Genomic DNA, 14,494 nt, shown 5'->3' with positions numbered 1-14,494 from the left:
TAACGAACAGGATAGACAAAGGAGAATTAGTCGATGCTGTGTAATTGGATTTTCAGAAGGCCTTTGACAAGGTGCCACACACAAGGATGATAAACAAGATGAGAACCCAGGGTATTTCAGGAAGAATAACAGCATGGACAGAGGATTGACGATTCGCAAGAGACAAAGAGTGGGAATAAAGGGATTCTTTTGAGACTGGCTGTCAGTTACTAATGTGATTTGTTGGGACCACTTCGTTTTGCATTGTATGTCAACAACTTAGATGATGAAATTGATGGCTTTGTGTCCAAGTTTTCAGGCAATACAAAGATAGGAAGAGGGGCAGATGGTGTTGAGGAAGCAGAGAGGCTGCAAAATTAGGATTAGGAGTATAGGCAAAGAGTTGGAAGAGGGAATAGTGTTGTAAAGTGTATGGTCATGCACTTTGGTCAGAAGGAATAAAAGCATAGACTATTTTCTAAATGAGCAGAAATTTCAAAAACCTGAGGTACAAAGAGATTTGAGAGCCCTTGTGCAGAATTTCCTAAAGGTTAATTTGCAGGTTGAATCAGTGGCGAGGAAGGCAAATGCAATGTTAGCATTCATTTCAAGAGGACTAGAATATAAAAGTAAGAAAGTAATGCTGATACTGTACAAGGTCCTGGTGAGGCCTGACTTGGAATACTGTGAGCAGCTTTGGGCCCCTTATTCAAGATAAGAGGTGTTGACATTAGAGAGGGTTCAGAGGAAGTTTACGAGAATGATTCCAGGAATGAAAGGGTTTTCACACGAGCAGCAATTGAAGGCTCTGGGCCTGTACTCACTGGAATTTCGAAGAATGTTGCGGGGGGGGGGATCTCATTGAAAACCTATCGAATGTTGAAAGGCCTCGATAGAATGGATGTGAAGAGGATGTTTCCTTTGGTAGAGGAGTCTAGGAACAGAGGGCACAGCCTCAAAATAGAGGGACACCTATTCAGAACAGAGATGAGGAGGAATTTCTTTAGCCAGAGGGTGATGAATCTGTGGAATTCATTACAACAGGCAGCTGTGGAGGCCAAGTCACTGGGTACATTTAAGGCGAAGGTTGATAGGTTTGATTTGTCAGGGCGTGCAAGGTTATGGGGATGAGAGGGAAATGGCAGAGCAGACTTGAGGGACTGGATGGCCTAATTCTGCTCCTATGTCTTATGATGAAAGGAAAACTTCAATATCAAATCACTGCTGCCTTACGGCTATACCCATTCATGGGGAAAGATAGAGAAGTACACCCAGAGGAAAAACCCGGAGCTGAAGTCCCTCAGGTAGTTTTACATTGACTTCAATGCTCACCTGCAACTACCGCAATGCTGCTGACGCCAAACTGTATCGGTCTCTGCTTGTTCCTTTGGATTCATCAGCTGCATGGAAATGGGAGCCTGCTGCATGGGTATCAGCTTGCTCTCCATATCGTACTGCCCTGACTTGCCTATTGGCTTTCGTGTCATGCAAGCAGTTAGAACACACCATCCATGGTCAACCACAACCTCTGGAGGGCATCCACCTTTCATAATTCTTTTGCCAAAACCTCCCATTACGTTCTGAACTTGTGCACTCAATAATACTCCAGGAATATCCTACCCTAAAGCAGTCTTTGAGTACGCTACAATGTTAATCCAAGTATTCATTACAGTTTAACATTTAAAGTTGTGAAAGAAGGTAGAAGGTTTCAAGATTCAAGATTGTTTAATGTCATTTTCAGATAGCTTATATAGATAAATTGATTTTTGTACATATAGTAATGCTATGTACAGGAGTGTTTGTACATAAGGTGACTGACAAGAAATGGCACTGATAAATGGCAATGCTTTGTGTACAGCTGCAATGGGAATCATCAAATATTCAACTATAGCTGAAACGCACAGTCATGGCCATGGGGACTTCAGTAAGCAATTCTTTTTTAGGACATTTTTAAAAATTACCGATATTCAAAAATCGCGGGATTCCAGACTGCAGGCTCAGATGGTGAGTGTAGTTCCCATATAAGATAATGGAAGCGGGGATGGCACACTGGTTTACAGGTAAGATTGACTTCAATCCCCACTCCCAATTATCCTGCTGGCAAGTGTACAGTCTCGGGAAAATAAAACTGAAGACCTCAGAGCAAAACTGCAGTACCAGAAGGACATCAGGTGTAAACATTGCTTCATCGAAACAAAGCTTACCTCCGCCATTTTGGATGCAGCACTCTAGCCCAATGGCTTCACTCTTCTCTGAAAAGACACACAGCTTGGACTTTTAAAGGTAGAGGAGGTGGAGTATGTTTTAAGATTAACTCATCGTGGGCCACAGGTGAGGTGATTCTGTCTCTGTCCTGCTCACCTGACCTGGAACATCTAGTGGTCAAATGTCATCCATGTCATCTGCCAAAGGAGTTTTCCACCAGCATCCTCGTAGTGGTGTACACTCTACCTCAGGCCAACCTCAAATAGGCAGTGGAAGAGTTGAGCACTGTAAGCAGCAGTCACGAAATAGTGCACCCTGATGCCTTCCCTATCGTGGGGGATTTCAACCTGACCAGCTTAAAGAAGTCTCTGAACAACTATCAGCAGCATATCGCCTGTGGAATGAGAGGAGCCAACAAACTTGATCACTGTTATACATAGAGAATATATGATCACATAGAGAATGCTTGCTGTGCCATCCCATGTTCACACTTTGGAAAGTCAATCACTTGGTTGTATTTTCACTCCCGGCGTATAGACAGAGACTATAGACTGCAGCACCAATGCTGAGGATCAAGAAGGTACGGTCAAGGCAGGTGGAGGAGTGCTTACAGGACAGCTTGAGTTGGGTGACTGGACAATATTCAGGATTCATTCTCGAATCTGAATGAACGGTTGCATCAGCTTCATCAAGAGATTGGTTGAATGCATCCCTTTGAGCACATACTTTGGACATGCCCAATTTTAAGAGACATGGATGGACCAAGAGATTTGTCGACTGCTGAGAGCTAGATCTGTGGCACTCACGTCAGGTAATCCAAAACTATACAACAAGTCCTGGTACGACCTACAGAAGGCTATTTTAAGAACGAAAAAATAATCCTGATTGAAGTTAGAGATGAAATCGGATATATGTCAGCTCTGGCATGATCTGCAGGCCATTATTTTATACAAAGTGAAATCTAACGTCATGAATTGCTGTGATGCTTCAATCCCAGATTAACTCAACTCCTTTTATTCAAGCTTTGAAAGGGAGAATAAAACTACACCTCTGAATTCCTGCAGCATCTGCTGACTCTGTGTTCTGTCTGAGAGGCCAACGTCAGAACATCTTTCAACATCGTACACCCTGATGCTGTACCTCATAGGGCACCAAAAACCTGTGAACCCAACTGGCAAGAGTGTTCAAGAATATCTTCACTCTTTCAATGCTGCAGTCAAAGGTTCTCACCTGCTTCAAAAGGGCAACAATCATACCAGTGGCCAAGAAGAGCAGAGAGCTGCCTCAATGACTATCGCCCAGTTGCACTCATATCTACTGTGATGAAGTGCTTTCAGAGATTGATCATGGCCAGAATCAACTCCTCCCAAGCAAGGACCTGGACCCACTACAATTCCCCTATTGCCACAATAGGTCTACAGTGAATACAATTTTGCCAGCTCTCCACTTGCTGACAATCAACACTGGTGCATCTCAAGGAAGCATGTATATCCCACTGCTCTACTCTCTCCATATACACTATTGTGCGGCTAGGCTCAGCTCAAACACCATCTATAAATTTGCCAATGACACAACTATCACTGACAGAATGTCAGATGGTGACAAGGTAGTGTGGTGTACAGGAGCAAGATAGATCAGCTGGTTGAGTGATGTCACAACAGTAACCTTGCACTGAAGGTCAATAAGACTAAGGAACTGACTGTAGACTTCAGAAAAGGGAAGTCGATGGAACACACACCAGTCCTCATCAAGGGTTCAACAGTAGAAAGGGTGAGCAGTTTCAAGTACCTGGGCGTCAACATCTCTGAAGATCTATCCTGGGGCCAACACATTGATGTAATTACAAAGGTGGCACAAAAGTGGTTATACTTCATTAGGTTTTAGAGGAGACATGGTATGTCAAAGACTCTTGCAAATTTCTAAAGATATACCGCAAAGTGCATTCTAACTGATTACATCACTGCTTGGTATGGAGAGGCCACTATACAGGATCGTAAAAGGCTGCAGAAAACTATAAGCTCAGCCAGCCCCATCATGGGCTCGAGCCTCCCCAACATAGAGGACACCTTGAAAAAGTGGTACCTCAGAAAGGCAGCATCTGTTATTAAGGACCTCTACCACTCAGGAAATTTCTGAATGGACAATGAATCCATAAACACTGCGTCACTTTCTTCTCTCTGTTTTTGCACTTTTTTTAAACTTATACTTATTGTAGTTTATAGTTTATTGTTATTATCATGCATTGCAATGTACTGCTGCTGCAAGGCAATAAATTTCATCAGCAGGGTGGGCAGGATCCTTCACGACAATGCTGTTCTTTCTCGGTCACCTTTCTGTATATATGCACGTCCTTAACGGCTGATAGCTTGGTGCTGGTGATGCTTTGGACAGTTTTGACTACTACTTGGAGACTTCCTATCCACCACAATGCACTGATGCAGCATGTTGGGAAGCCTTCTACTGCACATCAGTAGAATGGCGCGAGTATTGATATGCATAGTCCAGTTCTATTCAGAAAGTAGAGACATTGGTGACCTTTCTTGATTGTGTAGGATGTGTTCTGAGACTATGAGAGGTTGTGCAAGATGAGTACTCCCAGGAGTCTGAAACTGCTCAAGTTTCCACTGCAGTGCTGCCGATATAAAGAGTGGTGTGAGTTCTCCTGAGGTCACTGACCATCGACCAGCGAGCACTGTGAGGGTCATGTTTTTTGACTTCTCCAGTGCGTTCAACACCATCCGCCCTGCTCTGCTGGGGGAGAAGCTGACAGCGATGCAGGTGGATGCTTCCCTGGTATCATGGATCCTTGACTACCTGACTGGCAGACCGCAGTACATGTGCTTGCAACACTGTGTGTCCAACAGAGTGATCAGCAGCACTGGGGCTCCACAGGGGACTGTCTTGTCTCCCTTTCTCTTCACCATTTACACCTCGGACTTCAACTACTGCACAGAGTCTTGTCATCTTCAGAAGTTTTCTGATGACTCTGTCATAGTTGGATGCATCAGCAAGGGAGATGAGGCTGAGTACACAGCTAAGGTAGGAAACTTTGTCACATGGTGTGAGCAGAATTATCTGCAGCTTAATGTGAAAAAGACTAAGGAGCTGGTGGTAGACCTGAGGATAGTTAAGGTACCGGTGACCCCTGTTTCCAGGGGGTCAGTGTGGACATGGTGGAGGATTACAAATACCTAGGGATGCGAACTGACAATAAACTGGACTGGTCTAAGAACGCTGAGGCTGTCTACAAGAAGGGTCAGAGCTGTCTCTATTTCCTGAGGAGACTGAGGTCCTTTAACATCTGCCGGACGATGCTGAGGATGTTCTACGAGTCTGTGGTGGCCACTGCGATCATGTTTGCTGTTGTGTGCTGGGGCAGCAGGCTGAGGGTAACAGACACCAACAGAATCAACAAACTCATTCGTAAGTCCAGTGATGTTGTGGGGATGGAACTGGACTCTCTGACGATGGTGTCTGAAAAGAGGATGCTGTCCAAGTTGCATGCCATCTTGGACAACGTCTCCCATTCACTACATAATGCATTGGGTGGGCACAGGAGTACATGCAGCCAGAGACTCATTCCACCGAGATGCAGCACTGAGCGTCATAGGAAGTCATTGCTGCTTGTGGCCATCAAACTTTACAACTCCTCCCTTGGAGTGTCAGACACCCTGAGCCGATAGGCTGGTCCTGGACTTATTTCATAATTTACTGGCATAATTTATATCTTACTATTTAACTATTTATGGTTCTATTACTATTTATTATTTATGGTGCAACTGTAATGAAAACCAATTTCCCCCGGATCAATAAAGTATGACTATGACTATATCTTGTTGACATTGAGGAAGAGGTTATTTGCCTGGTACCTGGCCTTGAGCTCTTCCTCCCCCTCTCTGTAGGCTACCTTATCGTTGTTAGTGACGAGCTCTACCACTGTCGTGCCTGTTGTGTCATCAGCGAACTTGAGAATTTGGCTGTTGGGTGTTGGGTGTTACTTGGGTGTTTGGCTGTGCAGTCATGACTGAACAGAGTGAATTTTATGTCACGTCCAAATATTAGGGAATGCCATTACCACACTTGCATCAATCAAGTGCATCACTTATAAATTACTAGAGCCCAAAATTTTCTTTTCTACGTGTATGGGTAAATTATTGTCACATGCACAGAGGTGCAGTGAAAAACCTATCTTACATACTGTCCAATCAATTGATTTAAAAGTGCACCGAGCTATAGTCAATGAGCAATAATGTAATATATTGTCTTTTACGGTCCAAAAGCTCCAGAGGTGAGTGTAGGATTAGGCAGATAGCATCTGCCATAGACATATTTTGGTGGTAGATGAAACACCAAATCCTCAAATTCATTTTCTTTCAGGTAGTTTCAATTAAAAGCTGAGCAGCTGACACTACAGCTACACAAAAGCTTTCTCTTTTACTTTCAAAAATAGACTTTATTCTTGATAAAAAAAATACAAAGAAACAGTTCAAAATAAAACCTTCACAATCGTGGTCAGTACATTCAGTAGTATAAACTTTAGAGAGAAAGTAGACATTAAATAAACATAGCACCATTGCCCCTCACTTGGCTCTCAGGCGATACCCTTTCATTATTCGAAGGACTCTACAACGTGACCCTTCTCGACAGAGACTTAACGTCTGCTGCAACAGTTTCAGTGCATTCCTCAATACATATCCCTGCAGCCTGGACTATGCTGGTCAGCATCATTCACTTACAGCTGGGGTTCCCAACTGTTTTTATGCCATGGACCCTTACTGAGGGGTCTGTGGACACCAGGCTGGGAAACCCTGACTTACGGACATCTTGCTGTGCTGGAACACCAACAAGTTTTGGGCATATCAAACGGTGTCCTACATTGAGTAGATGACCTTCCAGCAGCACTTGACATCTTGATGTCCGTTCCTGGGAAAAGCCGAAAGATCAGAGCTTCCTGTTACGCAGCTACTGGGGATGAACTGTGACAAAGAGCCATGCATCCATTTCTACACCCTCTTAGCAAATCCAGTCTGCAGAGAGGTGGGTAACTGTTTCTTCCTCACTGCAGCCATCCTGTTGGCAGCATACATTTGTAGACAAAAGCTCTCTCTAGGGTGGCACCTTTCACCACCAGCCAAGCAAGGTCTTGGTGCTTGCTGGTCTGATCCAGCAATGAGGCGTATGTCCTCTTCTCACTACTACCATCGGGCAGGAGGTACGCAGCCTCAGGTCCCACTGATCAGGTTCAGGAACAGTTATTAACCTACAACTATCAGGCTCCTGAGCAGGAATGGGTAACTTAATCCACTGAACTGATTCTACGACCTATAAATTCACTCTTCACAACTCATGTTCTCAGAATTATTTGCAGTTTGCCTTCTCTTGCACATTGGTTCTGTGTTAGCCTTTGTCTATGTATGGTTTTTCATATTATATTGGTTATCTTTTTTCTGTAAATGCCTACAAGAAAATTAATCTCAAGGAAGTATATGGAAACATGAACATACTTTGATGGTAAATTTTGAACTTTTTGAATTTTGTGGCCATATGGCTTGGAGTTCTTGCTCTGGGAACAAACCCATAAAATCCAGAGTGCTCCTGCCTCAGGAACAGTGTTCCTGTCACAGGACATTCCATGCTGACCAATGTCCGATGGACTTGTGGTCAAAGGTTTTCACTTGGAATTACTTTCTGACACAGGGCAGGTAATACACCGCAACGTCCAACTGATTGGGACATTCCGTGGTACAGGAGTCAGGCCTATCTTCCACAACATCAGGGATAGGTAGAACCTCAATACGTTGATCCATTGATACAGCCACACTCAAAGGTAGTCATCGATATGAGGGCAATGTTGCGTACACATTTTCCCCTGGTGGAAGCAACCTAAAAGAACATCAAGAGGTTCTTCATCCTCAAAAAGCAAGACAGAGTCGAAGGGAGTTGCACCCTTCCCAAGTCACAGACTGACGTACAACAAAAATGGCTACAGTTGAAAGGAGAGGATCTAAGGTGAAGAGCCAGCAAGCCACACACTTTGCCTCTGAAAACTGTGAAGCCCAGGGTCCGCTTTGTGGAGCAGGATGAGACATGCTTATGCTTCACAGAGATTCACTGCCTTAAGGGAGAGGATGGCTCAGATAGATCCTCACAGGCAGATTCTTTTATGTCAGTCGTTATGAGACAGCATGGTCTTCCAGAGCTTCCTGTCCTCTATCAAGGAGGTACTAGATGACAGCAAGCAGAAGGGCCTGCAACAGCCGCTTTCCCTGGGGGAGCTGAATGGCTCCCGTCACTCCCTTGGCACAAATGGAACTTCCAAGATTACTGGCAGCAATTTACCCAGCTCTGTTGGACTGGATAAGGCCAGACCAGCTGGAAGTGTATCACTCTATGCTTCTGGCTGGCAGCCTTCTGACAAGGTTCAAGCTGACAGGAAGGTGACAGTGGCTCAAATATCACCATATATTACACCAATGGAGTGCAGAAGAGCATCTCTGAGTAACTTGAAGATAACAAACACTGTAAAGTTAACAAATTTCTAGCTAAATTACAAAATAAACAAAAACTGTGGAGACTAGAAAGCTGAAACAGGAAAATTCCAAAAGCATGATTAATTTAGATTTACAGACATGATTTAATTATTCTCAGTGTGGATTGTGTATATCAAGTCAAATTCTGAATGGGAATTATTTTGTTCACTCCACAGGTGCAGCCGATTTAATCAGTAGTACTTTTTCAAAGTTCTGAACTCTTATGTTACATTGCAAGGTAAACAATATAATGTAGAATTTGTCAAGTACAATGCCAGAACAATCTTGCAATAATACTCTTCCTAATGTTACCTCCAGTCTTACAATTGCTATGGCAACCCATATAAACACTGAAAAATTCTGGCTCTGAACTATGATTGAACGGTTCTGATATATTTTACGTTCCTACTTTATGTTCAAAGCTGCAAATACTTTTTCAATTGGTGAATTTCATCTAAACTGGGTAGAATTTGGTCAAATAGTAGAATTAACAATATGGCAAGGGAACAAATTACATGCCTGGCTATTAAGACAAGAAACAAAGAGAGAGTGGTACATTCAAAAAGTAAAGTGAATTTGACTAAAGCTAGATGTTCAAACACAAAATAATCATTCTCTGACACAGAGTAAATTAAGTTTTGAAAATTGCACTGTTGAAAGAAACCCATGAGGAAGCATTCAATGCAGATACAAAATTATGCCACAGATGAGATTCCATACTTGTGAGGGAAGAGTTGAGATTCGGACACCATTGTGAAAACTGACCAAAATTAGGAGTGAGGTATGAAATCATAGTGGTATTGATCCCAAACACGGATGGATGTGTGGGATGAGGAGGTGGACCGTAACCTTACCCTTGCACTGCATTCTATTCTTCATTTGCTCATTTAATAACACTCTGTAGAAATCATGAAGTCAGAAACATCTCCGGACAGAAATGGCAACAGCCCAGTTGTGGATTACAGGAGGAATGGAGATAGGCTAGCCCCTATTGACATCAATGGATCTGGGGTTGAGAGGGTGAACAGCTTTAAGTTCCGCAGCATAAACATCACTGAGGATATTAAATGCTCTGTACATACCGGCTGTGTGGTGAAAAAGGCACAACAACACCTCTTTCACCTCAAACGGTTGAGGTAGTTTGGTATGGGCCCCCAAATCCTATGAACTTTCTATAGGGGCACGATTGAGAGCATCCTGACTGGCTACATCACTGCCTGGTATGGGAACTATACATCCCTCAATCACAGGACTCTGCAGAGGGCAGTGCAGACAGCCCAGCACATTTGTAGATGTGAACTTCCCACGATTCAGGACATTTACAAAGACAAGTATGTAAAAAGAACCCAAAGGATCACTGGGGACCAAGTCACCCCAACCACAAACTGTTCCAGCTGCTACCATCTGGGAAACAGTGCCGCAGCATAAGGACGGCTCCAGGACAGCTTCTTCCACCAGGCCATCAGACTGCTTAATTCATGCTGACGCAACTGTATTTCTACGTTATATTGACTGTCCTGTTGTACATACTATTATAAACTACTATAAATTGCACATTGCACACTTAGACAGAGACGTAACGTAAAGATTTGTACTCATGTATGTGAAGGATGTAAGAAATAAAGTCAATTCAATTCAATCCATCTATCTAGGCCTCAGATTGGGAACACCATGCAAATTGTGTACATGTTAGACAAGGTCCCCTCCTAATATCTTGGCATGGATAACCCAGGCATTCAGCCAATGAAGTCGATCACAAATCAGCATATTTCATCTTCAAAAGCAAAAGAACTTGGGATGGCAGTGAACTACAAAGTAAAATGCCTCACATAAAGAACTGAAATCTCTTCCTCCACCAAAAATGAAAACATCATAATTCAGAATTCCAGGTGAGAGTGAGGAAGGGGGGAAAGGAACACAAGAAATACGGCACCACAAATTCATTTTTCACACTAAAGTCAAAAGGGCTCCAATGGAGGCCCCTAACTTGCATGTTTTAACAAATTTCTCACAAAAGCAGGAGGCCTTCAGAAAATTATCAAAGGCTTGTTAATTAGCTAAAAAATGACTAAAAGGGAATTTTCACATGTCATGAAATTGAGGCTATAAGAGAATAGGGAAAATTTACACAGATCTGTTGAAGTACAAACTCCTGCGGTTAGATGCACCACATCTATTAAACTTTGAGAAAAAGAAAAATGCAAAACAATGCCGCAACCATTTTAAATTGCCCTAATAAAATCAGCAGAGATATGTTGGCCTGAACTATGGTAAACTTGAAAGCCTATGTAAACAGCCACATATCACCTTACAACACAGGATATGTGGGAAAACTGTTGAGATTTAGGCATATTACCAACAGTGACATTTTAACACCAACAATATTATTTTATGTATTTATGAAGTGTAATAAACAATACCAAATTAGGATTGAGAAAATAGATGACAATGGTCTGTTGCTGCGTACAGTTCTGTGTCTGTATTAGTGCATGGAAAGGGAGAATACAAATCTGAAACAAATACAGAATCCTATTTAAATACCTTTATTTTCAAAGTAGCAAAATCAGACTAAATCAAAATGAAATTTGAGCCTGGATTTCAAAAAAATCCAGGCTCAGTAAGTCTTTTTATACTAATGATTAATTAGTTTCTAGCCAATAATTTTCAATGATCACACCAGTAAGGAAAGCATAATCTATTAACAGCCACCAATAATTAACTACCACAAGAAAATTAAATAGCATTTATGTATTTATGTATATATAATTGGTTGATAAATAGCAAAAACAGTTGGGCTAAAGGAAGGCAATGACCACTTCCAACAAAACAAATCTACTTCAGTACATGACTGAATCATCCAACATCAATGTCTCCACAAACATATCAGCTCTATGATACCATGCCAAAGGCAAGGTACTTTGCAGCTTGTTTTTTTTTGAAGTATCACAAAGCCTTTCTATTGCCTACAAAGCATGTCAAAATTGCAAAAAAAATATTCTCCACTTTTCTGGATTATTGTAACTCCAACAATACCAAAGAAGTTTGGCACAATGAAGAGAAAGGTATCATGCTTGAGTGACAATCATTTAAGTTCTTCTATCATCAGTTTACAGTGACTACAATCTCTTTCAACTATAACTTGCAATGGTTTCAAAATTTCCCAAACAAAACCTCCAACACAGAAATAAAAGGCAACAGCAACTCTGAATCAGTTCTTGAACCAGATGACCAGGTCCACACAATACAATTGATGAAAAGATTTTTAGTGTGCCTTACAGCCAAGTTTGGGAGCCTGAAAGAAAATCCAGTATAGGACCTGGGTGGCTGATGGAATCAAATACAAAAACTGAAGGGCAACAAGGAGGATTCAAAGTTAGCAAGTCTGAAGAGTGGCAGGTTCAAAAATGAGGGAAAGGGTAATGTATTATCCAGGAATACAATTAGTAAGGGTAATGACCAAGGTGCCAAAAGGACTACCTGTACATGTCTTGCCATAGTTAAGCCTTTCATACAGGTTAAATTTTTAAATAAACATTGATCAAAGGTCACAAGTTTTAATTCCACCATGACAGTTGCAGAACATAAATTCAAACAGTTAAAATTTTAAAAAGGACTCAAAAAGCAATAACTCAGATTACCACATCATCATAAAACCCATCTGGTTCATTAACATTTGTCAGTGATGGATCTGTTAGCTATACCCAATTTGGCCTATACATGGCTCAAACCCAGTAACATGGTTGACTCTCAATTGCCTCCCCTGTTCAGGGATATTCAGAGAGACAATGAATGACAGCAATGTAAGTGACATACACATCCCTTGAATGCATAGATTATTTTTTCCATCATAGCAGAGTGAGATTATGGACTACATCAATTCATATAATGTTATGTGTTCTGAATCACATTTACAGTTCATCTACACCAAAGATAAAGACAACTTCAGAGAATAGCTAGCTAGCTAGAACTACTTTGTAATCCAAGTCAATTATGTATAAATTTATGAACACCTTCCCTCTCCTATTACAAAATCAATCTGTTGACTATTCCTTAACTAGAAAACTGATAACAAAATTAACTTCGTCCTGATGAAGGGTCTCAGCCCAAAACATCGACTGCACCTCTTCCTAGATGCTGCCCAGCCTGCTGCGTTCACCAGCATTTTTTTGTGTGTGTAAACAAAATTAAGTGTGAGCAGGCTGCCGAAATGTAATTATTTTGCAGAGGGACATGGGAGAAAATGCAGATCAGCCTGCTCTTAGGCAGTGGTATAACCAGAATCTTTAGTAGCAGAGTTTTAATACAGAATGCATGATCACACATAAAAAGGCTGTTTTCAGATATACAATGAATTTCAAACATTTGGTGGTTCTATCCCCATATTTGCTGCTATTTACATTGGGACAATCAAAATATTACAATTTGGACCAGTAGACCATAAGACATAGGAGCAGAATTAGGCCATTCAGCCCATCGAGTCTGTTCTGCCATTCCTTCATGGTTGATTCATTATCCCTCTCAACCCTATTCTCCTGCCTTCTCCCTGCAACCTTTGATGCCCTGACTAATCAGGAACCTATCAACTTCCATTTTAAATATACATTTTAAATGACTTGGTCTCCACAACTGTCTGTGGAAATGAATTATACATAATCAGCACCCTCCGGCTAAAGAAATTACCCCTTATCTGATCTCAATGGACACCCCTCTATTCTAACGCCATGCCTTCTGTTCCTAGACTTACCCACCAAAGTAAACGTCCCCTCCACATTCACTATCTAGGCCTTTCAATATTCGATAAGTTTTGACTGAGGTGCCTAGAGGCAAATGCTCATACATTAACTCCTTCATTCCCACAATCATTCTTGTGAACCTCCACTGGGTCTGTTCCAACACTAACACATCTTTTCTTAGATAAGGGACTCAACGGTTCACAATACTCCAACTGCAGTCTAACCAATGCCTTATAGGCCTCAGTATCATATCCTTCCTCTTATATTCTAGTCCTCTTGAACTGAATGCTAATGAGTCCCTTTTACTTCTCTGATTTTTGAATGCTCCCCTTTTAGAAAATAGTCTGCACCTTTATTCATTCTACCAAAGTGCAACACCATACACTTCCTGACATTATATTCCACCTGCCACTTATCTGCCCATTCTCCCAATCTGTCTAAATCCGCCTGCTGACCTATTACTTCAACATGACCTGCCCCTCCATCTATCTTCTTATCATTTACAAACTTGGCCACAAAGCCATCAATTCCTTCATACAAATCATTGACATACGACGTTAAAAGATGCGGTCCCAATACAGACACCTGCAGAACACCACTAGTCACTGGCAGCCAACAAATAAAGGGCCCCCTTTATTCCCCACTCTTTGCCTCCTGCCAGTCAGTCAATCTTCCATCCGTGTTGGTATCTTTCCTATAATAACATGGGCTCTTATCTTGTTAAGCAGCCTCATGTACGGCACCTTGTCAAAGGTCTTCCAAAAATCCAAATGAACAACATCCACTGGCTCTCCTTTGATAATCATGCCTGTTACTTCCTCAAAGAATTCCAAAGATTTGTCAGGCAAGATTTCTCTGAAAAGAAACCATGCTGACTTGAAGTAAGTAGGGCCAACACAAGTGCAAAATTCAGAAATTAGGTCATAGGCAGTGAGTATCCATTCAATTTAAATGTTCCAACTCCTCAAGCAGATTATACACACGTACAATATGCCTATAAGTAACTCGCAATCACATGCTTGCAATTCTGCAGTTTAAAACTATACA

At 41.8% G+C, this 14,494-nt stretch overlaps 1 protein-coding gene across 3 annotated transcripts in view; it reads right to left on the bottom strand.

Moving 5' to 3' along the window:
* The window catches only part of atg5 (ATG5 autophagy related 5 homolog (S. cerevisiae)), a 173,090-nt gene that overhangs the window by 116,777 nt on the left and 41,819 nt on the right, over positions 1-14,494 (bottom strand). The gene's annotated exons all lie outside the window — the stretch shown is intronic.

This window comes from Mobula hypostoma, chromosome 2 (genome assembly GCF_963921235.1).
Source record: "Mobula hypostoma chromosome 2, sMobHyp1.1, whole genome shotgun sequence".
Lineage (NCBI taxonomy): Eukaryota > Metazoa > Chordata > Chondrichthyes > Myliobatiformes > Myliobatidae > Mobula > Mobula hypostoma.
This window is presented reverse-complemented; position numbering and strand designations above follow the sequence as displayed.